Source organism: Pinus tabuliformis, chromosome Q, assembly GCF_031772625.1.
Source record: "Pinus tabuliformis cultivar Carrire ecotype Pingquan chromosome Q, CPIR1, whole genome shotgun sequence".
NCBI lineage: Eukaryota > Viridiplantae > Streptophyta > Pinopsida > Pinales > Pinaceae > Pinus > Pinus tabuliformis.
This window is the reverse complement of record NC_142296.1, coordinates 1,346,321,790-1,346,348,822: the sequence shown is the minus strand read 5'-3', so window position 1 is coordinate 1,346,348,822 and position 27,033 is coordinate 1,346,321,790. Positions and strand designations below refer to the sequence as shown.

The window sequence follows — 27,033 nt, the reverse complement described above, 5'->3', positions numbered from 1 at the left end:
TGAAAAAATGTGGTTGAAAATTGGATTCCCACATGTCCTTGTGGTATATGTGAATGGGAAGTGGATTTCGAACAGTCCATTTCCATCCCATGATAGGGAATTTCGAACTAAAACAAATTGCATCCATGACATAGGCGCTCATAAAAAATGGAGGGTAAACCCTCGAAGCAACACTTCTTTTCCTTCTATACTCGATAATTGTTTTTGCTAAATTTTTAGACAGAATTTGTGCCCAATTCATTACAATTGCATTAACAGTTGCATCTATTAATGACAACCATTATGGGGAGAACTTAGTACTATCAGGTCTGCCAAATAGTCTACATAACATAGCCGCTACAAAACTATGAGGGGGACAAACAGACGAAGTAGTGTACATACCATTTTTGTCTTTCTTGATTTTTTCCTCATTATTGGACCAGGTCCGGGTGTAGTCTGTTGGGTCGTCATTTTCTTTGGCAAACTTCTCCACGAACTGCTTGTTATAGATGACTTGTGGCTTTGGTAGGTGGTACATAAGCCATCTGGGGTAAAAGATCCCATAACCCCTTGGCTTCTTGTCCTGAATTCTCTGTTTGAGATGTCGGCTTCATCGATAACCCATTTAACCATGTCGGTATAAGGGATTATCTTCGGTCGCGCGCCTATGCGGTGCAAAAATGAGCATGTCGTCTCTAGCATGGAAGCGTCTGAGGAATCACGTCCATCAACTGTAATTTTTGTTTCCATAATCCTCGATTGCTCCTCCTCCAATATATTATACATGGCCTCCCATGTAGAGGTTCCTCCCTCTTTGTTGCATGTAGTATCCATACATAGAGGAGTCATTTATGACTTCTCATAGGGGACTTCCTTGCCTTTCTTCACCATTGTTCTCAACGCTTTGCTCTGCGGACTTTTCTTGAAAGTGAAGAACAATCAGCTAACTGATACACAAAGATGAACGTAAAAACGAAATAATGTAGATATCTTGTAAAGGTGATAAAAGGAGTTTATTTGAATGCACGTAAGGAGATATCATATCACGCTAAATGGATTTTCACACATAAATGTAGTTATCTCTTACTAAATGCCGACTAATGATTCATTATCCCTTAACTTTGATGCTCATAAATGTTTGCATCATAAAACGGGAAGAAAGCTTCTAGGGTGATGAGCCTTTGAACTGCATTGATTGCGATTGTGCGATTTGCGAAGCATTATCGGAGATCACAATATTGCAATATGCCTTTCTGCCTTTCTTACCTCCCACTGTGTTTCCGCGAGATGCGAGATGCAAGCCGCTTGTTTAGTTGTTCCAAAACGTAGCTAATTTCCAGGTCTATCTTATGTAAAAGACCCTTTTTACTGAGTGGTGGACCTAAAACATTTGCTTATGATATTTAAGGAGTGGGTCGAGAATTAATCGCATTTCGCAATATCGGCTGGTGGTAAGTACACGGTGTTCGTTTGAACACCCGAAATGCGATGCGATAAAAGTTACAATGTCATCGTAGTTTCGCATCTCGCATGTTTCGCAATGGCCTTTTTAAAGCGAGCCCTTTATGAATGGTGCTATGTGATGCGAGACTTAAGCCTAAAAAGCTTAAGGACTTAGTTTATGTCAGATTTTATGATAGTTTCGAGCATAGAGTCCTTACTTAATCATTTTTCTTGATTTTGGAGGGTTAGAAAGGTCTTTTGGTGGGTTTAAATCATGCTATATGTGTGAAGGTAAGTTTCTAGTAGTTTTTCTAAAAAAGGGGGTTTTGATTATTATCTTTGCTTTATTCCAAAAAATGAAATGCCTAATTGCTAAGTTTTGTTTTTCGGATAGGTTTTTTGAATGGTCCCCATTTATTAACGTAATATTAACTACTATCATTAATAAATGGGGGGTTGTTGAATACCACAACAATTGGCGATTCACTTGGAAGAACCAGTTATCTCTGAGAGTTTTTTGAAATTTCTAAAACTTCCAAAATAAAGATAGTTTTGAAAATAAAATAAGTTATATGGAATATAAGGTAAGAAATACTGCTCTTTATTAATAAAACAACATCTACTTAATTACCGTTCTTTTGATTATTCTTTTCTCATAAAAAGTCCCTTTGTCTACATCAGTATTTACTTGGTTTTTAAAGATAAAAGCAAGAAGTCTCTCCTCAGATCAGTTTTTGGTATACTCAGTTGTCGTAGGTAGAGCCTCTGCTGCTAGCAGGCGTTCATAGCCTCGACAGGGTTACCTTTTAACCAACAATGATCCAGTATCCCACTTAAATCAGAATGCAATTTTAAAGATAAGCTCGTAAGTGTACTTATTGCTTTCTTTCTTTTCTGAAGTAATTCATTGTTGCTTCAGCTCTTCATCTTTTGTTTCTTAAAGGATAATGTCTTGGTTTGGTGACCAATATTGACAATGCCATTCACTTGATTTGTAACTTAACTAAACAAGCTGGCTCGTGATGAGACCCCTTGTCTTTTGATTAATATAATCTTAAGCCATTACCCTGTTTTGATATGCAGTGTTGGTAATGTCAGTTAGTTATAATCTTATGATCATGGTAAGTCAGCTCTTGATGAGACCTCTTATCCTTTAAGTTTAAGTATATTTTAGAATTACACTCTAAAAATGAAAGTTGATTAAGTGGGGAGGATCATTGGCTCCCTAAGAGCTTCTGGACGACAATTGTAGAGTTTTAAAGATGCCTTTCTAGAGAGGGACTTTGCTTTGTTATATATACTTTTCTGGACTTATGTAAAGGAGAAGTTTCTTTTTTAAAGCTAAGTTTCATTAAAATCAGATTATTAAGGCAGAAAACATGCAATTTAAGAGTAATCGAACTTAACTATATATTTCATACGTGAAGATTACTTTCATAACAATCTTTACTTATACAAGTGAAAAGTCAAAATTAGAAAGAGACTATCCTTTGTAAAACCAAAAGTAAATGCTTTTGAATTGGTATTATTATTTCTAAAGGAAAATTTTAACTAAACGAAATAATATATAGTGGACAGAAGAGATCATCTTCTATGGAAAGTATTTCTTTAGAACCTGTCCATTAATAGGTAGAGATTCTCTCTTACCTGATAAATCTTGTAGCAAAAAAGTTGATGGGCCTAATTGTTCCACAATCTAAAATGGGCCAAGCCACATTTGTTGGAACTTGGTATGCTTACCTTTCTCTTCATGGGCTTTATCCCATTTTAATACTAGGTCTCCGAGTTGAAAAGATTTTGAAGTTACAAAATTTGAATCAAAGGAGGCTTTGACTAACTGCTGATGATGTGCATGCATGGTCCTGGCTTTTTCCCTTTCCTCTTCAAGCTTAAGAATTTGTAATTGTCTAACCTGCATAGATGAGGAAGGAGTTTCTCCAATGAATTGAACTAAGGCTAAGGAGGGAATAGCTATGTTTGTTAGTAAGACTGCTTCTTTCCCATAGACCAAATTAAAAGGAGAAGTGCCAATGGAGGCTTTCTAAAATATTTGATCTGCTCACAAAGCAAACACTAAAGACTTATGCCAGTTCTTTTGGTCTTGGTCAACAGTTCGTTTAATAATCTTGATGAGATTTTTGTTTGTGGATTCGGCTAATCCATTTCCTTGCGGATAGTAATTGGTCGAATACTTAAGCTTAAAACCTCTTTTAAGAGCAAATTCTGTCATAGCATTGCCTGAAAAATAATATGCATTATCAAACATCAAAGCATATGGTAAGTCAAACCTGGTGATGATAATTTGATCTATAAATTCAATAATATTTTATGAATTGGCTACTTTGAGAGGAATTGTTTCTACCCATTTGGTGAAATAATCAGTGGCTATAAGGATGTACCTATGTTGTTTAGAAGAATGAGGAATGATCTCACCTATTACGTCCAATCCCCATTGTTCAAATGGTTGGTCAATGTTGACTGGTTGTAATGGTAGCATGGGTTTTTTCTGTCTTCCAGTAGCTGTTTGACAAATCTTACATCTCCTTACATAACTGTGTGCATCTTTGAACAACGTTGGCCAGTAATAACCGACATGTAGGATTTTATGTGCTGTGGTATCACCTCCAAAGTGACCACCAGTTGGTCCATCGTGAAGTTCCTGCAACACCTTCTCTGCCTCAGATTTTTCAAGACATCTAAGTAAAACAGAATCATAGTTTGTTCTAAACAACACGTCCTCGACAATTTGATATTGCCTAACTTTTAATCTCAAGGCTCTTTTCTTTGTATAATTTAATTGTGTTGGTGCATATCCGTAAGTAAAATATGATATCAGCATACCTTGATTCTGTGTCGTTGAGGCTTACCTCATAGATTTGTACATCGTCACCTGAATGCTGCAATTCTGATAGATTCGATGCTCCTGCCAACATCCTGCAAAAACCTTGACCTTTAACAATTTTCGCTGGTTTAATTTCTATGTCATATTCTTGCAGGGCTGTCACCCAATTTGCTCTCTTTTCTCCTACGTCCCTTTGTATTAAAATATTTCTCACTACTGAGAATGGTACTATGACTTTAGTGTGGGTTTTGAGGAGAAAAGGTCTGAAGTGTTTTATAGATTTGAAAACAGCAAAAGCTTGTTTTTCAACATCTGAGTAATTTAATTCAGCTCCTTGCAAATTGGAGCTAAAGAAAGAGATTGGGGCTTCAGCTTTATCTTGATTCACTTGTGTCAATATGGCCGCATATGATTTCTTGGAAGCGAAAGTATATAGAATGAAATGATTGGAAAAATTTGGGGTTGCTAAAGATGGGGCGTTTATAATTGCTTGTTTTATCAAGCTAAAAGCTTCATGTTCCGAATGTCCCCATTTAAACAGAGAATTTTTCTTTATCATAGATTGAAGAGGTAAAACAATTCTCGAGAAGTCAGGGACAAATCTTTTAACAAAATTTATTTGACCCAGGAAAGATTGCATTGATTTCTTGTTATGGGGTAAAGGTATTTCAGAAATTTCTCTAATTTTGTCAGGGTCAATATGAATTCCTGCTTTGGACACAATGAATCCAAGGAGCTTTCCTTCACTTAATGTGAAAAAAGACTTCTTGGGGTTCAGAGAAATTCCATACCTTTGGCAACGTTCAAAGATTTGTTTTAAATCTCTTAGATGATTACTGTGTTTTTTGGAGTATATTGTTATATCATCCAAGTAGATCACTACTGATTTGTTTACTAAACCCTTGAAGGATATATCCATAGCTCTCTGGAAAGTGGCACAGACATTTATCTATCCAAACGACATCTTCTGATAAGAATAAGTGCCCCACTTTGTCCTGAATGTAGTTTTCAACTGGTCATCTGGTTGTACTAAGATTTGATTATAACTTGAAAATCCATCCAAGAAAGACATTAATTCTAAGTTTGCTACTGATTGCAAGACCTGTTTGATAGGGGGTAATGGGAAATTGTCCTTTTGGCAAGCTTTATTGAGGTTGCGAAAATCTATACATATCCGAATATCGCCGTTCTTTTTTCTGACTGGGACAAGATTGGAAACCCACCGGGAGTGTCTGACAGGAAAAATAATTTTGGCTTTCAGTAGTTTATTCAACTCAGATTTAATTTGACTTTCTAAATTAGGATGGATTTTCCTCAATTTCTGTTGAATAGGTCTTTCGTCAAATATCATGGGAATAGTATGTTGAATAATAGAGGTGTCATATGTCTTGAGATCTTCATAGTTCCATGCAAAGACATTCTTGTATCTTTTCAACAAGCCTATAAAAGTTGTTTTTTCGTCTGATGTAAGACCGAGACCTAAGTTAATATTTTGAGGTTTTAAATCGGTCCCAAGGTTGATCAATTCAAACCTCAAAGTTGAACTCTGAAGTTTTGAATTGGTGGATCGTTTAAATCTGTCTTTAAGGTCATATAAATCTTCCAACTTAACTACAGATTTTGGTATAGCATTAATGACTGTTTCTTGTTTAAGTTGGTTATCATGCTGGTCCTCATCAACTATCTGGTCATCGTAAGAACCTTCTGAGGTCAGGAAGCTTATGATATCTAGATTGTTATTAAAGACTCTCCAGTTGGTGATATTGTCAGGAATAGAAGGCCTAAAAATTAATTCAATGGAAAATCGATCTGGGTTGTAATCTTCTGGTGGGATAAGCTTGGAAGCGACATTGGCTAGAAGATCGGCACTAGCATTCTGGAGTCTTGGAATAGGGGAAATATTAAATGCTGTAAAGTGGAGAGTCAGGTCTTGGACTAATGACTGATAATGTTTCAAATGTCCTGAAAAACAGTGTATAGTATTTCTCACCTGTTTTATGACAATCTTTGAATCTCCAAATACTTGGAGGTATTTAACGTTAAGGCCAATTTCCTTATACAAACCTTGAACTAGTGCTTCATATTCAGCAGTGTTATTTGTGCAATCGAATTCAAGTTTGCATGCTAACATAGTTTTTTCCCCCTCTAGGTTGACTAAGATGCAACTTACTCCTGCTCCATCATTGGATTTAGATCCATCAAAAAATAATTTCCAAAATAAAGATCTAACTACAAGTTTATCTACAAAATTTACACATTTAGAAGTGTCTGTTTGAGAAAAAATTTCAACTTGAGAGACAATAGAGTTTTCTAAGAAAGGTGAAGTATGAGCATTGAAATTCCCTAGAAATGATTCTACAGAATAATTTCCAATGATATTGTTGCTATACACAACTGGTTCATTTTCTCCTTCTAATTCTGTCACTATGAACTTTTGATGCTTCTTGCGATCAACCCTTATTTGATTTGGTTTGCCATTATAGGGAAGCCACATGTGAGACCAGTCAATTGCAAAATAACCATGAAGTTTTTTTTACCAATCCCTACTAAGGATTAAGCCATAGAACTCAGGAATGTCAACTACAAGTATGTCAATGACTTGGCAAACTTTAGGGTTTGATGAAAGTCTGATGGTTACTTGGTTAAGTTCCCCAACAACTTCGACTTGAGAGCGATCTAACTGAACTATTCATACAACAGATTTCTGAGGTTGAACATTCAACTTTTCACAAACCGTTCTGGGTAAGATGTTAGATGAGGCTCCAGAATCAACTAGACAGTTGTGTAAGTTTTTGTTAAAGACTTCAAAAGTAAGGAGAAATGGCGGAGTGTGGGATTTTGATCTTCCCCCAATTAAAGCTATATCAGTTGGATCAATCTTGTTTAAAGAAGCACTAGGGGGTCTTCCCATTTCTTGGGCAGCTTGTGAGATCACGGCAGCAGGAAGCGGCGCAGTAGGTACTACTTTAAGTTCTTTGAGAAGTAACTTCTGTTGATGTTTCAATTTACTAAGCTCATGAAATGTGATGTTTTCCCTAGTCTTCTTCATATCATCAATAATATTATATTCCATTTCATCAGAAACTATCAAAGTTTTAGATGAAGGAGAAGGATCCAACTGGGTAGGTGTAGTTTGAGTGGATTTTGGTACAGATTTCTTACCTGTTGCTTTGTCCCTAGGGGGTGGCATTGAAGCCTTCTATTTTGGATTTGTTTGTGACAATTCAACAAGATTTTTACTTCGGGTAGCAACAGGTAATGCTTCTTGAGTTTCTTCATTGGGAAGTATAAAATCCCACATCCCTTGTAACTCTGCTACTTCCTCATCGTCTGTTTGTTCTTCGTTTGTTGAAACTTCGTCCTCCTCTCCATCTGAGTCAGCATTTGATATGGCATTTGGGGGTTTAGGATCAGTAGAGGAATTCCTTTTAAATGGTCTAAAAGGTTTTTTAGAGGAAGTCTCTGCTACCTGTTTTTTAATATCAACCATTTCGTTAGACATGGTCTTGAGGACTTTCTGTAACCCTTCAAGATCAAAAGGATCTTTTGGTGGTTTCTTCTTAGAGTCATCTCTGAAGGTTACTTTCTTAGATTTCTGTTCTTCTAATGTGTTTTTCCACAGCTATTGCCTCTTTCATATTTTCTGCCAAAGTTGGTTTGGCAACTCTATCAACGAAGATAGTTGTGTTTGATGGTAGAGCAGAGATGTACCACTCATTTTGGACCTCATCGCTAGGCTTAGATGTCGTTGGTATCTTATTCAATAATTTATTGAAGCGAGAGTTGAAGTCCTTAATGGGTTCTTTCGGTTCAGCTTTCAAATTGGAGAGATCATTGATTAGGGTAGTCGTAGATCTATCATCTCCAAATTTAGTTAAAAATTTCTCTTGAAAAGCATCCCAACTGTTAATAGAACCTGATGGTAACGAAAATTACCATGATCCCGCTGCTCCCTATAAAGTATATGGGAATAATCTTACAACTGCGTCTTCTTCCTCTACTTCATTCAAGTTAATGGACAACATAAAATTATTTATATGTTCCTCAGCTAATAGGCCATTATCAGGATTGAATTTGGGCAACCATTTCTCTGGGTGTGCTGGTAATTGATGTAAAGGTCCAGCCATCCTAACAACCCCTGGATTTGTCCATGGCCTTGGAGGATTTTGTGCCATTGCTGGTATGTGGGTAGGGGAAGGTGTAGTAGTAGTGTTCGAAGGTGATTGGGTAGAAGAAGATGTAGCTTCTGTACCTGTGTGAATCACGATCTGGAGTGGTGAGGTGGATGATTGATCTTGTGAGGGTATAGATGGAATGAATGAAGATGATGATAGAACCTCGTTGTGAGATTCGAATGGTGTTTTCTTAGCTCTCTTTCGGCTTGGCAGAGGAAATTTGAACAAAGGAATTCCGAACTTTTCACTCTGTGCTCTAGTCAACCGTTGAGATGGAGTGAACTGAGAGGTAACACTATCCTGGGATAACTCAGATTCTTCTTGAGATAGCGAAATTCCCTGTAATTTATGAATCAAAGATTGAACTTCAGGGGCTTCGGTAAAAGAAGAAAGATTTGGCTTGTTTGGGATTTCAACAACGGGTTGTATAATATTCTGTGCAACTTCTCGCTTAGGATCAAGGCATTTGGAAGACTTTCGAGAAGTTGGAGGTGAGGGTGAGTGAGTTTTACTCTTAGAATGGCATGTTAATTTAGCTTTAATTTCCAATCATAGTCAGGCCCACCTTTTAGTGACAAAATGTTGAAGCCTCAAAAATCGTTGCCTCAACATGGGGGAAAACCACCCGATCCGGACTTTGGTTGGCAACTCCTTTTCCGTTTGGAGTAGTGGCTCCCACTGGGGATAATGGGACCAATTTCCCAATCTATTTAATGCGTGTGCTAATGGGTTGATATAAGAGGTTTTAAAGTAATGTCTAAGCTAAAAGTAAGCTAATCTAAACTAACAATCGCATGCATTTCATCCTAATTTAAGCACTATCTAATTATAAATATACCCGGGATTTAAATTGATGTATGTGATCTACAATAATATATTAAAGCCATTGGTAATAAATATCATTCAATTGTGATGAGAAGTGAATCTGTTTTAACAATAATAGTTTCGTATAAAAAGTTAGCTGAAACGATTGTGAAAGATATATCGCATAAGGAATTATTCATATATTCAGCATAAAATATAGATCACCATCATACAAAAGTTCAATAATGGTAATCAAGATTCAGACTTTCATATATAAACAATTCGAGAAGAAATCATTGCTTAATACATAAGTAAAAATGATTAAAGATAAAAGTACCATTTATAATACGTCCTACTCATGTGTTTCAGCAATATTAATCTCTCTTCAGTCCATTCAACATCATCTAAGAGCACAAAAGTGCAATTTCAGTAGAAGATGCTAAATCACATAGAAAATAAATCATGTTCCATTAATTTCACCAGAACTTCCTCAAAGGGAAAAAAGTCCATGTTTCGAAGATTGTTTCTAATAAAATTCTGGACCCCTCTCTAAATGCATGAGAGGGGTTTAAATACTAAAACTATAAAACTAAAAATAGATTATTACAAAAATAGTTGAGGAGGTTTAAACGACCTGCCTCAATTTCTGCAAAAATAAAATCAAAATGAAAATAAACAAGGTGACTAACTATCCTGCATTTGATCTTTCAGATCGCAAATATGTATCATGGGCTTGAGATGTGTTGGTTGGCCAACTTCAGCTTTCAACTGTCCAGCGAATACGACATCGGTCAATGCTGGCGCCATTTTCTCCGTAGAAGTGGTTAGGCATCGCAAGGTCATCCATTGGCTATGAGGCTTTACCAAATGTTGCCAATATGCCTCCCAGTTTAACCTGGTCGTTTGCCTTATCACTTCTGCTTTTTTTGTCACTGCCTGTTTCCATTGTTGTTCAAGTTGTTTCGCATTAGGAAGGAAACCCAGAATGGACTCTGCCACAAGATTGGCACTATGTAAATTCTCATTGATGTTTTCTATGACACTGTTTGTTGCTGCCGCCACGTCTGCTATTGCCTTTTCTGCTTCTTTAAGCCGAGAATCCCAGCTCGCAAATAGGATTTCCTTATGTGATTCTTCTAGCTTGGGCAGGTCGACCTTTCTCCCATCTTTTGTATTTTGCCAGGCGATAAAATCGGAGACCTCTTTGAAGATCTCATCGTATTCAAGTCTCATTTCCACGACTTGACTTGTCAGCTCATCGCTTGTTTCACACTAAGATTTCCACTGTGAAATCTTTTGGTAGAATAATTCTTCTGTGCATCAGCTAGGAGTTAAGACCAAGTGCTTCGGTAACAAACTGATCAATTTTTGGATCTTCTTTGTGTAGATCAGTTATTGCCTGCATTTGTGCTTCCTTCTCGGTTAAGCTGGTTCGATGTTCTATTTTCATATGTTCAAATACCTGTTGAAGCTTGGCCAACTGTATCTCTGCTTACTAGTCGGATTTTACTTGTTGTAATTGTTGCTCAAGCAACACTATTTTATCTTCCTTTTCTCTAAGCAACATTTGTATTTATGTTGCTTTGTCCATGGTCGTTATAGCGTAAGCACCTACAAACTGTGAGAGTCTAGTAAAGTTGGCGGATGGATCAACGGGCAAGTCTTTCCATAGAACATCCATTGATTCATTTTCATGGGTAGTAACAACTGTAGAGTCCAATTTCCTTTTCTTTCTTTGTCTTTTCACCACAGCCTTATGTTGTGGGCTATAGAACACATCTAGAGGGGGAATTTCTTCAATTCTCAAAATTATTTCAGAAGTGGGGGTGGCAGGGATGTGCTCTACCTCTTGTGTATTTGTAGTCTCTTCCACTGTAATTTCCAGAGTTGTTTTCTGTTGTGGAGTTTGCAACTCTGGCGCCTGTTCCTCTGTGTTGAGGCTTTTATTAAAATTGTCCCACTCTTCCTCTAAATCGATTACCAGGGGTTTTATTGGCTGTGCAGAGGTAGTAGGGATTTCAGCCTACTTGCTAGCTGAAGTTTCTTCAGCTATCTTCTGTGTAGATTGGGTTGTATCCTTTACTAACTCCATGCTTCTGCTTTTCCCATTTTGCGATGACTATTGCGATTCCCTGGTAGATTTCTCTTGAGATTCCGCTCCAGAATCAGTCTTAGAATTTTCTTTGGAGTCACCTTCTATAGTCACACTGGGAGTAGGCTCCCTTATTGGTTCAATCAATAATTGGTCCAATGGGACCTTTGCTAACCTCCTTTCTTTGTAACTGTAAAAGTTTTCCAGATCTTCACGGTCAAAAAGTAGTTGTGCCATATGCTTCACCTCTATGAAGGTGTTTTTCTACAAAAATATATCATCAAAGGCATCCGCCTCATTGTTGAATACTTTTATTTTCACCAAAGTGGTGAAATTTTCGACAGTGTCGAATGGGTCATATTGCCTTCCAGGGAATTTAGGTAATCGTAGAGATAGCATGTTCTCTGCTTCTTTGAATGCATGCCCTAGGTCATGTAATGAAAATGCTCCACACTGTACAGGGAATGTAGGCTAGATGGCCTTCTTTGAATCCTTCAATGTCTTGCTCATTCCTCCCTCACTAGCTATTTGATAGGCTATCTCTCTAGCCATCAATTTATCTGGAACATAGTATGGGAGGACATGGGGGGAGGTGATGCTGCCAAAAACCCTGATATATGTAAATGTTTCCTCCCCAAACCATCTGGCCACCAGGAGGATGTCTACTTCAACTTCTTGGGAAAACCTGGGGGCATCTCGATTATAAAGCTGCTTGTGAATAGGGAGCATAACTCCATGACAAATCTTGAAAAAATGTGGTTGAAAATTGGATTCCCACATGTCCTTGTGGTATATGTGAATGGGAAGTGGATTTCGAATAGTCCATTTCCATCCCATGATAGGGAATTTCAAACTAAAACAAATTGTACCCATGACATAGGCGCTCATAAAAAATTGAGGGTAAACCCTTAAAGCAACACTTATTTTCCTTCTATACTCGATAATTGTTTTTGCTAAATTGTCAAACAGAATTTGTGCCCAATTCATTACAGTTGCATTAACAGCTGCATCTATTAACGGCAACCATTTTGGGGAGAACTTAGTACTATAGGGTCTTCCAAATAATCTACATAACATAGCCGCTGCAAAACTATGAGGGGGGCAAACAGATGAAGTAGTGTACATACCGTTTTTGTCTTTCTTGATTTTTTCCTCATTATTGGACCAGATCCAGGTGCAGTTTGCTAGGTCGTTGTTTTCTTTGGCAAACTTCTCCACGAACTGCCTGTTGTATATGACTTGTGGCTCTTGTAGGTGGTACATAAGCCGTAGGTTATCTGGGCTAAAATATCCCATAACCACTTGGCTTCTTGACCTGAATTCTCTATCTGAGATGTCGGCTTCATCGATAACCCATTTAACCATGTCGGTATAAGGGATTATCTTCGGTCGCGCGGCTATGTGGTGCAAAAATGAGCATGACGTCTGTAGCATGGAAGTGTCTGAGGAATCACGTCCGTCAAATGTAATTTTTGTTTCCATAATCCTCGGTTGTTCCTCCTCCAAAATATTATACATAGCCTCCCATGTAGAGGTTCCTCCCTCTCTGTTGCATGTAGTATCCGTAAATAGAGGAGTCATTTTTTACTTCTCAGAGGCGACTGCCATGCCTTTCTTCACCATTGTTCTCAACGCTTTGCTCTGCGTACTTTTCCTAAAAGTGAAGAACAATCAGCTATCGGATACACAAAGATGAATGTAAAAACGAAATAATGTAGATATCTTGTAAAGGTGATAAAAAGAGTTTTATTTGAATGCACGTAAGAAGATATCATATCACCTTAAATGGCTTTTCACACATAAATGCAGTTATCTCTTACTAAATGCCCACTAATGATTCGTTATCCCTTAACTTTAATGCTCATAAATGTTTGCATCGTAAAACGGGAAGAAAGCTTCTAGGGTGACGAGCCTTTGAACTGTGATGATAGCGATTGTGTGATTTGCGAAGCAATATCGTAGATCGCAATATGCCTTTCTGCCTTTCTTACCTCCCGCTGTGTTTTTGCGAGATGCAATATGCGAGCCGCTTGTTAGTTGTTCCAAAACGTAGCTAATTGCCAGGTCTATCCTATGTAAAAGACCCTTTTTACTGAGTGGTTGACCTAAAACATTTTCTAATGATATCTAAGGAGTGGGTCCATAATTAATCACATTTTGCAATATCAGCTGGTGGTAAGTACATGGTGTTCGTTTGAACGCCCGAAATGCGATGCGATAAAAGTTACAATGCCATCATAGTTTCGCATCTCGCATGTTTCACAATGGCCTTTTTAAAGTGGGCCCTTTATGAATGGTGCTATGCGATGCGAGACTTAAGCCTAAAAAGCTTAAGGACTTAGTTTATGTTGGATTTTATGATAGTTTCGAACATAGAGTCCTTACTTAATCATTTTTCTTGATTTTGGAGGGTTAGAAAGGTCTTTTGGTGGGTTTAAATCATGCTATATGTGTGAAGGTAAGTTTCTAGTAGTTTTTCTAAAAAAAGGGGTTTTGATTGTTATCTTTGCTTTATTCCAAAAAATAAAAGAAATGCCTAAATGCTAAGTTTTGTTTTTTGGATAGATTTTTTGAAGGGTCCCCATTTATTGAAGTAATATTAACTACTATCATTAATCAATGGGGGGTTGTTGAATACCACAATAGGTACATATCTCAACAACTCCAAAAATTTGCTAGTATGCTCGTCATTTGTCATAGAATCCATCTGCAACTCATAAAACTCCTTAGCTCTGTCATCATAGTATCTTTCCAACAAATACTTCTTCTTGAAGAGACTTTCAAATACATGCCAAGTCAAATATTCCTCATGTATATCTTTGACATTCTTCACATCTTCCCACCAAATATTCACTTTGCCTTTGAGATTGAAAGTGGCTATCTCTGCTTTCATGTTTTTTGAACAATCATGCAGTTAGAAGAATTTCCTCATACCAAGCAACCATGCTTCTGCATCCTGTGATTTCTTCATCTCTCCATCAAAGGTAGGTGGATTCGCTTTCTTAAACTCATTCGGAAAGTATCCCCTATCACTCCTCCTGTAAGGATGATAACGATGACAATCATGATGCCTATCAAAACGATAACTAGAATAGTACCTGTGTCGACCACCTCCTATCCAGAGTATCCAACAACCTGCCATCTCTGATCATGTCAGATCTATCCGTCCTGTGTCCACTAGGAGACCTACTACCATATGCCCCATTAGTTTTGTCTTGTTGTCCATGGCTAATCCGAAGTGTTCCATGTCACTGCAAATATGACTAACTCTGAAGTAGTGTCACATTCACCTCTGCTTGTTTCTCTTATGCTTGCATTATTTTGTCATTGTCTACTTTGCAACTCCTTATTTCTTCCTTCAGGCTTCTCAATGTGTCTGCCAAGTCATAAGAGTACCTCGCACCACGCTACCCCTTTGATGCATATGGAGATTCTATATATTCTACCACCTTGGTAGCCATTTGATCTCTTTCCTACAAGGCATACTATGTCAGCTAAACCAAATCACAATAAACCAATGTACCTTAACATAATTTGGGGAGGATACCTTATCTGCAAGATCATCAAATCACTGTGATACATGTATAACATAATCATAATAGCATATAAACATATATCAAATAAGTATATCAATGCATGAACATCATTCTAGCTAGGGTCTAGCCATCAATGCAAGGCCATATCAACAATTCATGGTATGACCTGATGCTTGACAACAATCATTACTCCATTACACACATTGCCACATGAAACTATCAACATGCATAAGCAATGTCTAATCAACTACACATACATATGAACACATGTAGTCGAGCATAAGTGATCAATTCTTGTAACCAACCTACAAGACTGATACATGTAATCAAAACATTCAAGAATGCACCTGACATACAAGGATGTAGTCAAGCGACATATAATCAACATGTAAGCAACATATAACCATATGCAACTAGTCATATACTTTCGATGATGCATCCCACAAAATCACATCAAGTTCCTCATGACAACCTTACTACAATCATGATCAACATGATGCAATGCAACAAGCACATGGAATGCAAGTGTAAGAGACACACATGAAACTAACATGCATGCACGAACAACACTTTCACCCAAGGAGAGCGCAACCATGATTTGATACCAATATGTATCACCCACTCCTCCTAGGTCCACCCAAGAAATTGGCCAGCCAGGGTAAACATGCGACGAGACAGGCTACTATAAGGGATTCAACTTCCTTGGTGACCTTAAGGAAATGGAGCCGACAAAACATATCAAACAAACCCATCCACATCAGCAAAAACACCCTTAGGAGACATGTCAGCCACTCAGATATCCTGTCCCTGAGTCCCACTGATGATTTAAGCCTTTTAACCCCTGGTCTCTCTCATGTTGTAGGCATGACAACGTCTAACAACCCAAAGTTTCTCTCGTAGGCCTATGTGCTAGCGACTATGGACTTTTATCAGCATACCTATGCCAGCGATCCCGAGATTTGAGCCACTTTTCTAGCCCATAATCCCAGCCTCTACCCAGAACTTGCTACAACCTTCAGAATCCATCAAAGACATGATAACAATGCTGATAAATCAAAAATCAACCTCAAGATTAGGCCTAAGCATCCCCAACCGGGACTGACATTCTGTCAAACACTTGGCATCAATGCAACCTACAGGTCTAGGATACAAGATAGAGCATAAATGACCGAAAGAACTTATGAAACATAACCAGAAGGATCACCTCCTTCTCCATTGAACTATTATATAATCAATTAGGTCTTTCATCCATCCATTTAACAATTACAAGTAAATACATGAAATAAGCATGACATGAACCAATAATTTAACCATGCTTACGACAAGCATAAAACCATATAAATATGAGAGATATGACAACCATTAAATACACATACAAACCAGTGAAAAGTAAGAAAACTTAGCTTTTATTAGTCATAGGCAAATCTGACCAGGTTCGAGACTTCCACGTACCACCCGACTGTAGACATGGCTGAACCAAATATATCTTTCAGCCAGTCACCCCTGTGCCATATTCCAAGCATGAATGTGGAATCTCATATAACAACCAATCCAAGAATAACTAAGGGAATCCAGAGGTTAAATCACCTCCACCTTCACCAAACGTGATCAGACCAAAATCAGTGCTCCGATCACAACCAAACCGAACTTGGAATGCCATCCAGAATCCATCATTATCCTTGAGGAATTTTTTGTCTCCTTGTCTCTCATGCTTTACCGCAATCCAATCCTGGATCACTAGGCACTAAACCGAGACTAGTCTCTCAAGATTTAATGTAATCCAAACCTTGATCACTAGGCCCTAAAATGAGACTTCTCCCTTAGGTTGTACCGTGTATCCCTCCAAAACCGGTCAAGGGATTCCTAGGCCTTTGGGAATGAACCTTGAGACCACCTCCACCCTAGATTCTGAAATCCATCCGGCAAACCAAAGCTCAAAACCGAGATAAACATCCTAACACCATGGCATCCGGAAAAAGGCAAGGCTAGGCTGAAAGCCATTGTCATAACCCGGAAAAACCATGCCACCAACAACAAGAGAACCATACACCAACATGAAAAGCCATGCATGTCCAAACTAGCTAGGAAATCACACATGCAAAAGGTTACCTACAAGTATTCATGCTAAAGCTGCTTGATCCTTCTTTCCTTTCCTTGGTCCTTAATTTCCTTCCTTTCCCTTTGCTTGCTTTTCCTTCCTTGATCCAAAGCTAGAGTGCTCCAAGAAAACTCTAAGTGACCAAGAGTGAGAGAGAGAGAGAATAATGAGAGAGCTCCAAAATTGAACTGACAAAAGGCTAGCAAAAGCTTTCCCACTGATTCTTGGAAGCCTTTTTATTAATGAGGCCTATATTTTCTTCATTTTCCATTATTTTCCTTCAATTTCCTCCTCACATGCAACATGTGACCTTTTACCTTCATTTTCTCCCATTTTCCTTTATTTTCATAAATAAATGTGCCAAAAATGCCTTTTTGCATTTGCCTTTGCCTTTGCCAATTTTCCTTCACCAAAACACACATCCAGTGATGCCCACTAGGATATCTTTGCCCAACATTCAGCTTGGAATAAGTGTCCCTTAACCATGGTCTTATTTTTCCTTTATTAGCTTTTATTACATGAACTTTTCACCAGGGATGTTACAGTCAGTCAGTCAGGCATAGGGATAGACTATACACTTGTATGGTGTGCTCAGGCTTGAGCAAGAACATGTATTTTGTCTCTATTATTTGATTAATGCAATATAGATAGTAAGAGGTTTTGAGCAGCTGCTTTCCCCTAGATAAATCTTTGTGCATGTGTGATGTTTCCTTTTGCATGTCTATGATTCTTGTTCTAGATGGTGAATTATCTTCCATAGATCAGTAGAGTAGCTTCAAGTCTTGTGATTTTGTAAATTTCATGAGCAGTTTTGAATCTACACATTAATTTCTATAGGAGGACCTCTCAAGGACAAACCAACACAACTCTAGGCCAAATTTCATCAATTTTGGATGGATACAAAAGATTTTGTGCGATGTCCTAGGAAGCCTACCAGGGTTAGGGATTGGAAAAGAGAAAAGGAGGTGAGAAAAATATTCGTTTTGGTGATCACCTATGACTAGACCAATGCCTAGGCTATTGGGAGAATGGATTCAAGGATGAGATTTATTTTAGGGTTTTTTCTCTATCAAGGATCCTAATTACATCTTTTCATGCCCTAATGAAGCAGCTACCTAGCTACAATAAGGATTTAAACTTCCATTTGTAAAAATAATGGAGTTTCAAGGTTGAATCCTCAATGATAACCCCTAGGAACGTTCACCTTTCATACCTAATGGATAACACATGCAATGGATCAAGCATACTTAGTGATTCAATATTTTCGCATAAGTTTAGAGCACAAGCAACATCATGATGCAATATTCTATACATTAAACATAAAATGAAATTTTCGCATAAGAGAGAAACTTACATGGGACAAAATGTATATCCATCCATTATATTTGTAAGAGAGAAGCTCCAAAATAGAATAGTATCAATCCAAACATAAAAATGAGACCAAGAATCTCCAATTCGTCCTCAAGCTAATGCAGAATTCTCGAGAAGATATACGAATCAAAATCCAAGTGATGATCAAATGAAATGATCATCGCATCAATATATATCCTCCCTAAGGGGTTTGATTTGCCTAATAGGCCTAACAATGCCCCAACTAATAAAATAATGTACAAAAATAACATTCCTTGGTGACAAGCCCACCAAGATAGCTCCATAATTACAAAATAAGCCACCCAAGAGGGAAAAATAATAGATACAATAGGTCGAAGGGCCATTGAGAAGGCCTAGTGGAGTCCAATGTGTGCCAAGATGAATGAATGAGCTCCACACATAGTGATAAAGGGGATAGCCCCTTGATATCCAAGAAAATGACCTGTGGTGTCCCAAAGTGGTTATGCGAGCACAAAACATTCTCATGAGTCTCCAAATGGATCGAACACGCCTATATCCCATATGTAAGGGTTGATGAACAATATAAGACCTCCCATTACCTCCCATGATGAGACACATCCTTATCTAAACCTCAGATCAACTTCCAAGTCTGCGGTGCAAGAGTGGAGCGGATTGGGCAAGGTGGTCCAAGTGCATCATCATAGTCTAATAGGTGGAAACAAGCAAGGAATAAGTGGAACTGAAGGATCCCATGAAGTGGCAATCTGCTCTCTGTTATGGTGGAGACCTATGGTTCTCAACTCTAACGCTACAAATGCCCATATGACACTCTGGAGGGCTTGGACCCCATATAAGGAGACCAAACCCCAGACGAAGACCCACCTGCAATCCTGTAGATGATCCATTGAGTCCGCAATCCTGTAGATGATCCATTGAGTCCCCTCAACTTCCCATACAACCAAACATTAGTGCAATTGAGTAAATGAGCTTACAAATCATAAAACCAAGTGGACACTTCAATAGTGCCATGCCCTTCCATAATGAGCTTAAGAACATACAAGTGTCTCCAAGTTCAAGAAGGAGGTTAACCAAGGACCCTATTAGGCGGCTTCGGACTCTAAGGGGGTGACATGTCCATGGTACATCCATCAAATGGCGATGGGTATGTGAAATAATGATGGAATGGAGTGGGGCTTTTAGGGGAAGGCTCCAAGCCACATGCCACAGTACAAGGGTAACTAAAACAAGGGAAGCCTACACTTAGGTATATGAGTGTAGGAGGGAGCAATTGTGGTGCATGAGTTACCCCGACCATTGTTTTTCCACCCTTCTTCATATGCCTTTTGTCTTTTATAGATTTTTATTTTATAACTGCTCGGGGCTCCAAGGGATGAGAGCATGATATGTAAGATATAACAATGAATACCTGCTTAGGGTGGGGCAGTTCATCACCCACCAAGACAATCATGGGTTCCATAAAGATGTAAGGGGCAAATATGAGGGGCCTTAGGAACTAGGGTGATGGCCATGATGATAAGGGTAGAGCTCATGTTTGGCATTTGCCCACGTGCTAAATTTGTATCTCTCGACCATCTTTTGCATTTTAGGGTACATTTCCCATTAAGAGTGGCCAAATTATGTTTTTTCTTTTCTTTTAGCTGCATCAACCTTTGGGGCATCGTTCCATGACTAACCCAAAGTGTGGACAAGGGAAAGGGGAGGCTAATTCCTTGTGGACCCAGATGGGAAATATGGTGAATGGGGTTATAATGATATGAAAAGGAGATCTTAAACAATTATTAAGGTATTACAGACTCATGTGCATGGATTTGCCTATGTTACTTTGTGCAATGGATCGATAAGATTGCGAAATATATAAACAACAAAGCAGTAAAAGAAACATAATAGACAACACACATAAACACAACAAGTTTAATAAGGAGTTCACCCAACACTCCTGGGCTACATCTCCTGGTCCAACCTTTAGTGGTGACCTCTCTATTATGTCTTCAAAATAGAGTTTTACAACAGTGAGCTCAATTTGAGCCTCACACAACAGATACAAAACAATAAGGCTTTACTTGGATCCCCCAAGTCTCTTTTGAGTACACAGACTCTCCTTACTGACTCTCTGTCTCTGTTGCTCTGTCTCAACACTGCCTTGTACTACCGCTTGCCTCTGTCTGCTGTCTTCTATGGCTTTAAAGCCAATCTGCGTTGTCTATTCGTTTCTCCTTCTCGGGTTCTCTGGCTTCCCAACCTTTGTCTGTTCAGATCCCCCTCTGAGTGTTAGCAATCATTGCTAAATGCTTTCAGGGATGGTGGCCACCTGTTCTGCAACGGAGTGGGTCATCGGGCCTTTAAAATCCAAAAAATGGTCGTTTTCTGCTTACACAGCAAAACGCTGCAAAACATGAGAAAATCTGCCAAATCATTGTTCATCGGATTTGAAATATTATAGATCCGCCTTATAACTACTATCGGGTCCGCTTGTATGTCGACATTGCATCTCCATCATTGATCTGGGAGATCCAGATCCAACGGCTGTGGTTCATTTTGGGTGGCCCTTTCGTACGGGGGTTAACCACTTGATGAGGGTGGTTTTCTCTCTCCTTAGCCTGGACATGTAGCAACCAGTGTATGGGCTTTGGCAGAGCCCAGCCCAAACCACTTACCGCCTTTATTCCTCCTGAAATCCCGCTTGTTTTGCAATTTCCCTTTTATATTAAAAATATACATTAAACATGAAACCCCGTTCATATCGGAATTGAAATAGTATTCAACAACATTAATAAACTCTTTCGGGTCCATAATATCTCATCGGGCGCATTTCCTTCGTAATCCATTCATTTGGCGGAAATGTGAAATACAAAGGAAATTGTTGCTTTCTGGATTTCAAAATATATATAATATCGTCGATAGCCTTGTCGGGTCCGGCTTATCACATCACATATATGTACATGGCCCCGCTCCTTATGTAGCTCCGATGCGACCTTGCGATGCGACTAGTCGCAATCACATATTGCATGAGCCCCGGGCCGTTGGTAAGCGCTCCCATTTGTTTCTTCGACGCGATATCATGAGTCAACCCAGGCCGTCAACCTGCGTGCTTGATTGATGGTCCCTGTTGACCGTGCTAATCACTATCACATTATTTTAAGTGGCAGTCTCCGATAGCCTCCTGATGGCCTCCGCCGATTGCGATTGGTCGGTCGGATCTGGGTCGTTGATCGGCCAAATCCAATGACTCTGATGCAAAGTTGTTGTAAACCTCCGATAAGCCTGTTTTCACTGTTTTCTCTATGTTTTTGCCTACCGATAGTGTTATCCGACTTTTTGGAAAGTTCTTCTCATGCGATAGTTTCGAGTGCTTGAAGACTTAGAGGGTTTTCTAGGATCCATTTGGATCACGCCTTCCCACTGAAAAGGCTTTTGGACCACCAAAAGTTAGTTTTCAAGCATTAATCAAGTGAGGATACAGCTTCCTCACTTGTCCAATATCTATCCATCTTGCACTGCTTGGCTTTGAACCTTTGAGTCCAATTCTCAGCTACTCAACATCCCCACTGCGCGTAGTTCTCACCTTCCTGTCCAGAACTATTTTTTCCTGCAACTCATTGAGATATTCAGGCAACATATCATCTATAGAAGGTAACTGACTTTGCTCTTCGGGATCTTCAATCAATGAAGGCTCAAACAGTCTCAAGTTCTCTGCATTAACTACTGAATAGATGTGCATGTAAGTTGGCAAATCAAGGCGAAAATCATTCTCACCAATTTTCTCAAGTATCTTGAAAGGCCCATACCTTATTGGCTTCAACTTCTTTCCTTCACCTTGCATTCTGTCTTTGCTGATGTACAGCCAGACTTGATCACCAACTTGGAAGCTATGTTCAATTCGATGCTTATCATGCCTTGCCTTGTACTTGGCTTGGCTCTTTTCTAGCTGTTCCTGCACTGCCTGGTGAATTTCTTGGATCTGTTCAATGAACTTAGTTGCTTTGTCCACATCACTGTGTCCATCAACTGTTATGTCTTTACTAAAGACAAAATCCAAGGGAGACCTTGGTATAAAACCAAAACAAGTCTCAAAAGGATATCTTTGTGTAGAAGAATGTTTAGCACGGTTGTAAGCATGTTGCACATAACATAAATGTTCATCCCAAAGTTTGGGATGCTTGCTGCAATAGCCTCTAAGCAACTGGATCATTGTCCTGTTGACCACCTTTGTTTGGCCATCTATTTGTGGATGAAAAGTTGTGCTCTTCTTCAGTCTGGTGTCCATCAGTTCCCATAGACTTGACTAAAACTTCCCAGCAAATCGGGAATCTCAATAAGATACAATGGAAGTGGGCAATCCAAAATGAACCCATACATGCTGAAAGAACAATTATGTTGTTTGTTCAACTGTAATCTGCTTGTTACAAGGTATTAAAATACACATTTTGCTGAACCTGTCCACAATAACATATAAATAGTCATGACCTTTTCTAGATTTTGGCAGTCCCCCAACAAAGTCCATGGAAACACTTTCCTGAGGATGAGAAGGAACTGGGAGTGGAGTGTAGAAGCCTAGTTTTCTATCATCGGGCTTGCTTTTAGCACACATGGTACACCCTTTAATATATCTAGAAATTGTTTCATGCATTCTTGGCCAATTGTTGGAGAGGCAAATCCCCTCTACGGATAGAGGCGATCCCTACTAGCCCAGAGTGGGTCTAGCAACAATCAGTCAATGCTACTATGCAAGTTCCTAATTGCAATTAAAAGATAGGCAAAGAACACCTACTTGGATTCCAGCGCTGTTGTTTGATGAAGAGATGCCACCTTCGCTCCTTCGCTCTGGCTGGTCACGATCCTCCGCGATCTCCGCGAATAGATACCTGCACACACGAAGAGAAAACAAACACAAGCGTGAAATCTAATAAAAGCAATTATACATCAGTCAGAAAGGATGTAATTCACATTAACCATTGCAGAGACAAATGAGAATGGAACAATAATAGTAGTCATCTATTATTAATCAATAACAGAGAAGAGTACAACCAAGTGTTCTGACGTCGATATCCTTCTCAGGAGGGGCCAGTCAGCAAGTCTCTTAAGCATTCACCTTTGGAAATGATTCTCCCAAGACAAGAAACTCTCTCTCTCACACAAGCAACACAACACAACCTTCCCTAAGCTATCAAGCACTTCCACACTTATCACACCAACTACCTATAGTAGCAGCAATCTGAGCACTATAAGCTCCACACAATCCAAGCTATTCCAAACTAGCTGCTCATGGTAATGGTAGAGGTTTATATAGGAGAAGGAGTCTCCTTGAATGGTGGAAGGATGAGCTTATCTTCAAGGGAAGTAGTTGCAAAGGGTCGAACAGACATGGCATAGAAGGGAGGCGATACTCACAAGGCCAACAACCAAGTCTGGAGTTATCTGGAAGGCTAGCTGTTGGAACAAATTCGCCCAAACTGGATCAGCGCGGGTGCATAACTGGTCTGGCGCGCTGACGTCGCAAAGACATAATGGAAAGGGCCATGTCAGCGCGGGTCAATACAAACAGAGGCTGCGCTGGTCATGAAATTCGATCAGCGCGGAGAAGTCGTGTGCTTCCACGCTGGCAGCGCGCGCGGTCTGTTATGAAGCGCCGGTCAGCGCGGGTATTTTAGAAACAGACGCGCTGATGAGGAAAACTTTAGAAAAGTGGGTTTCTGACCAGTTCAGAAGGCATGAACTTGATTATTGTGAATTCCTGACATAGTAGGGTGACTGACAGGGAGACAGTGACAAATTACTGTGTAACAGATGCCCCCTAAAGCATGAAGACCGAGAGAGTGGAAGGGGTGAAATGCTTTATAAAACTTGCCGAACTGGAACACCACCAGGAAGGACTGAATATCTCTGATAATCAAGTACATGCAGTCTAGGCATGGGCATAGCCATCCGAAAGACGTGCGAGAGGTCTGTGGAATGGACGCAGCCACCCAGCTAAAGAGACCAGAATAATGATAAGGTATGGTCGCAGCCATCCATGAAGACTCAGGTATGGGCGCAGCCATCCATCAATGAGTCATGTAATGATCATCCACAAAATCGCAACCTGGACCATAACAGACAGAGATCCAGGGTCTTGCGCTCCGTCTCGACCCGAACAAAGTACAAGTCCAAGCATGTGAATACATGAGCTGAAGTCGAACACGCATGAACATCGTCTGATTACCAGTCAATGATGAGAACTGTTAACAGACGCGAGAGGTACCACCAATAATGACAATGGTCCTCAAGGTACTATAGGTACAATCTGCGGCGTGTGAATCAATGAGCTGGTGTCGAACACCCGCAGAATCATCCGATCGGAGGCCAATGATGAAAACCTCGCGTCGAACACGAAGAACCTGCCATTGAGGCATGCAGGCTCTAAGGCACCTGAAGGGAGTCTCTAAGCCGCCTTCCTGGATAATGAGTTGAAGTCGACAGGAAGTGACCTTGATCGAAGGTGGGCCATAATGTTTCCCACATCATCGACACGAGACAGAGGAAAAATGATTTGTGTGAGATAGCAGATGAGGTTGTATTATTGCAGAGGTCAACTTCTCTTGAACATATCGGCGGCACGACAGTGGATTTGGCAGTATTTGACATCAAATGAGCAGAGGGTATGATGATGAGGCAATGAGCAAATGAGAGGTCAAATAGGATAACCCGTACCCACGGAGGTCAGTTGTGAAACAAAATGAGAAATTCCCACCCGACACGAATGCAGACCAGTGCCATGTTCAAGAGCGACATACTGCCGACACGACAATTACAGTTCCATTTTCCCCACCATTTCTGGCAGGTACCCCGGTTATTTTTGGATGACAAGCTTGACGGGGATAGCATATGCTTGGAGAGTGTCATTTCGACGATGCCCGATGTCATCAAGTGTTTAACGAGCCTGACAAAGGAAAAACTCAGCGTCTTTTCTTGTTTAGAGAGTCTGAAAAGACAGCGGAAAAGAAAACTCCAGGGGGGTCCTTTTTCGTAAAGTTGTGTCTCCCGAGCCCGAAAAAGTATAAAACAATGCTCGAAAGAACCGCCCGACCATTACGATCGAGGAGTACTTTTCGTAAATAGTGCCTTCGACCAGAAAAAGTAAAAAAGCGGTTGGAAGCACGTCGTTTTAGAGCCAATAACGAGTGTGAAACGACAAACATCCGGCAATCTTTTTAAGTTAAACGGTCGGAAAAAGAGCTTAAAACGACCGCCTCTCGTTCCCTTTAACGAGCTGAAAGGAGGCTCGGCCATATTTTCTTGATTCATGTCGGAAAAGAGCTCAAAGACGATATTTTTTGGGACCAAGTGCATGAAGAATTGTTATGACCATGCCGATTACTAGTACCTGCACAAGAACACTACCTGCATAAATCTGTTCGACATGCGTAAAAACATATTAAAATATGCATAAAGGCATAATTAAGTGACATTAGAGCTAAATCCATGGTAAAAATACGACAAAAACCCACATTGATAAGAAATTATAGCAAATTATGAGTTTTTTACCATAAATAGGGGGGTAAAAGTCATTTTTTACCATTGTTACCATTTTGAGTTGTGAAGAACGTTGAGGAGCTGCAAGGTTGACGGAACGATTTCCAGCCCATACAGACACCATTCATCCGGCAGCTTGTTCCAGGTAGGTCCTCCTCTCCCTGCGCTTCATTTTAAGCCTTTTTTTGAGCAATTCCACGGTGGGATGTGGCCCTTTGGGCGAATTTTTTGAGTGTTGGTGCGCTCTCGGTCAGCGCGGGTTTCCCGCGCGGGACCGCGCTGATCGACTTATATTTACATGTACCACCCCTTGGGTCAGCGCGGAAAACACGTGTGCTTCCGCGCTGACCCAAGGAAAAAACAAAGGGGCGCCATTTTCAGCACGACTGTTTTAAAAACAGTCGCGCTGGCGCGGAAAAATTTGATTTTTAATAAAATGAACGTTCAAACTTCCACAATTAGCACTCTAATGTTTTTTCATGGTCTTGCAGGGAAAAATGTCTTTTGTTTGGCAAGAGAGATCTCACGATGATGAGGATATAGCCGCCTATGCACTTGCCGAATGCCGAAATGCAATGCGGGCATGCGGTTTCTTGAAATTCTTCCTGACTCCGCGCCTGAGGGCGCAACCTGACTTACTGGAGTTCCTAATCAGAGCTTGGAACCCAGTAGATGGAAAATTCACAATCTGTGGTCAGGATATCAAGTTTGACTCCACGGACATCTACTTTTTGACTGGATTGTCACGCCGGGGTCAGATGCCCATCCTGGAGGGGCAGCGACCCAACGGTGAGACTCTGGACCAGCTGATGGCTCGAGTATGCCCAGGAGCCGTCAAAACACGGAGTGGGAAGGTGGGTATCCCGACAGTACGAGACATGCCTCTTCGCACTATACTCTTCCTAGTGACACGGGCAGCGGGTTCTTTGGCCAATCATGAGGCCTCAAAGAACCAACTACTACTAGCTTTGGAGTGCCTACAGCCCACCATTTTCAACTGGGCGGCAACTGTGACTGCCAGCATGAAGAGGCAACTGAACAACTGCCGTCGCGGAGAGACGAAGTAGTTTGCATATGGGTCGCTTCTACTTCCGCTCATGCTGGAGCGGGTGCCGGCCCTACAGCTACAGACCATGGCTGTGGATCCACCTAGAGGTCCCCGGGAGACGAGGGCCAGCCGATGGGCCCGCGTCATGCCACGT

General features: G+C 40.0%; 1 pseudogene; it reads right to left on the bottom strand.

Annotated features, from left to right (window-relative positions):
• LOC149224874 (plasma membrane ATPase 1-like) overlaps nt 1-12,700 on the bottom strand; it is a 77,513-nt pseudogene extending 64,813 nt beyond the window's left edge.
• Between the last annotated feature and the right edge of the window lie 14,333 nt (nt 12,701-27,033).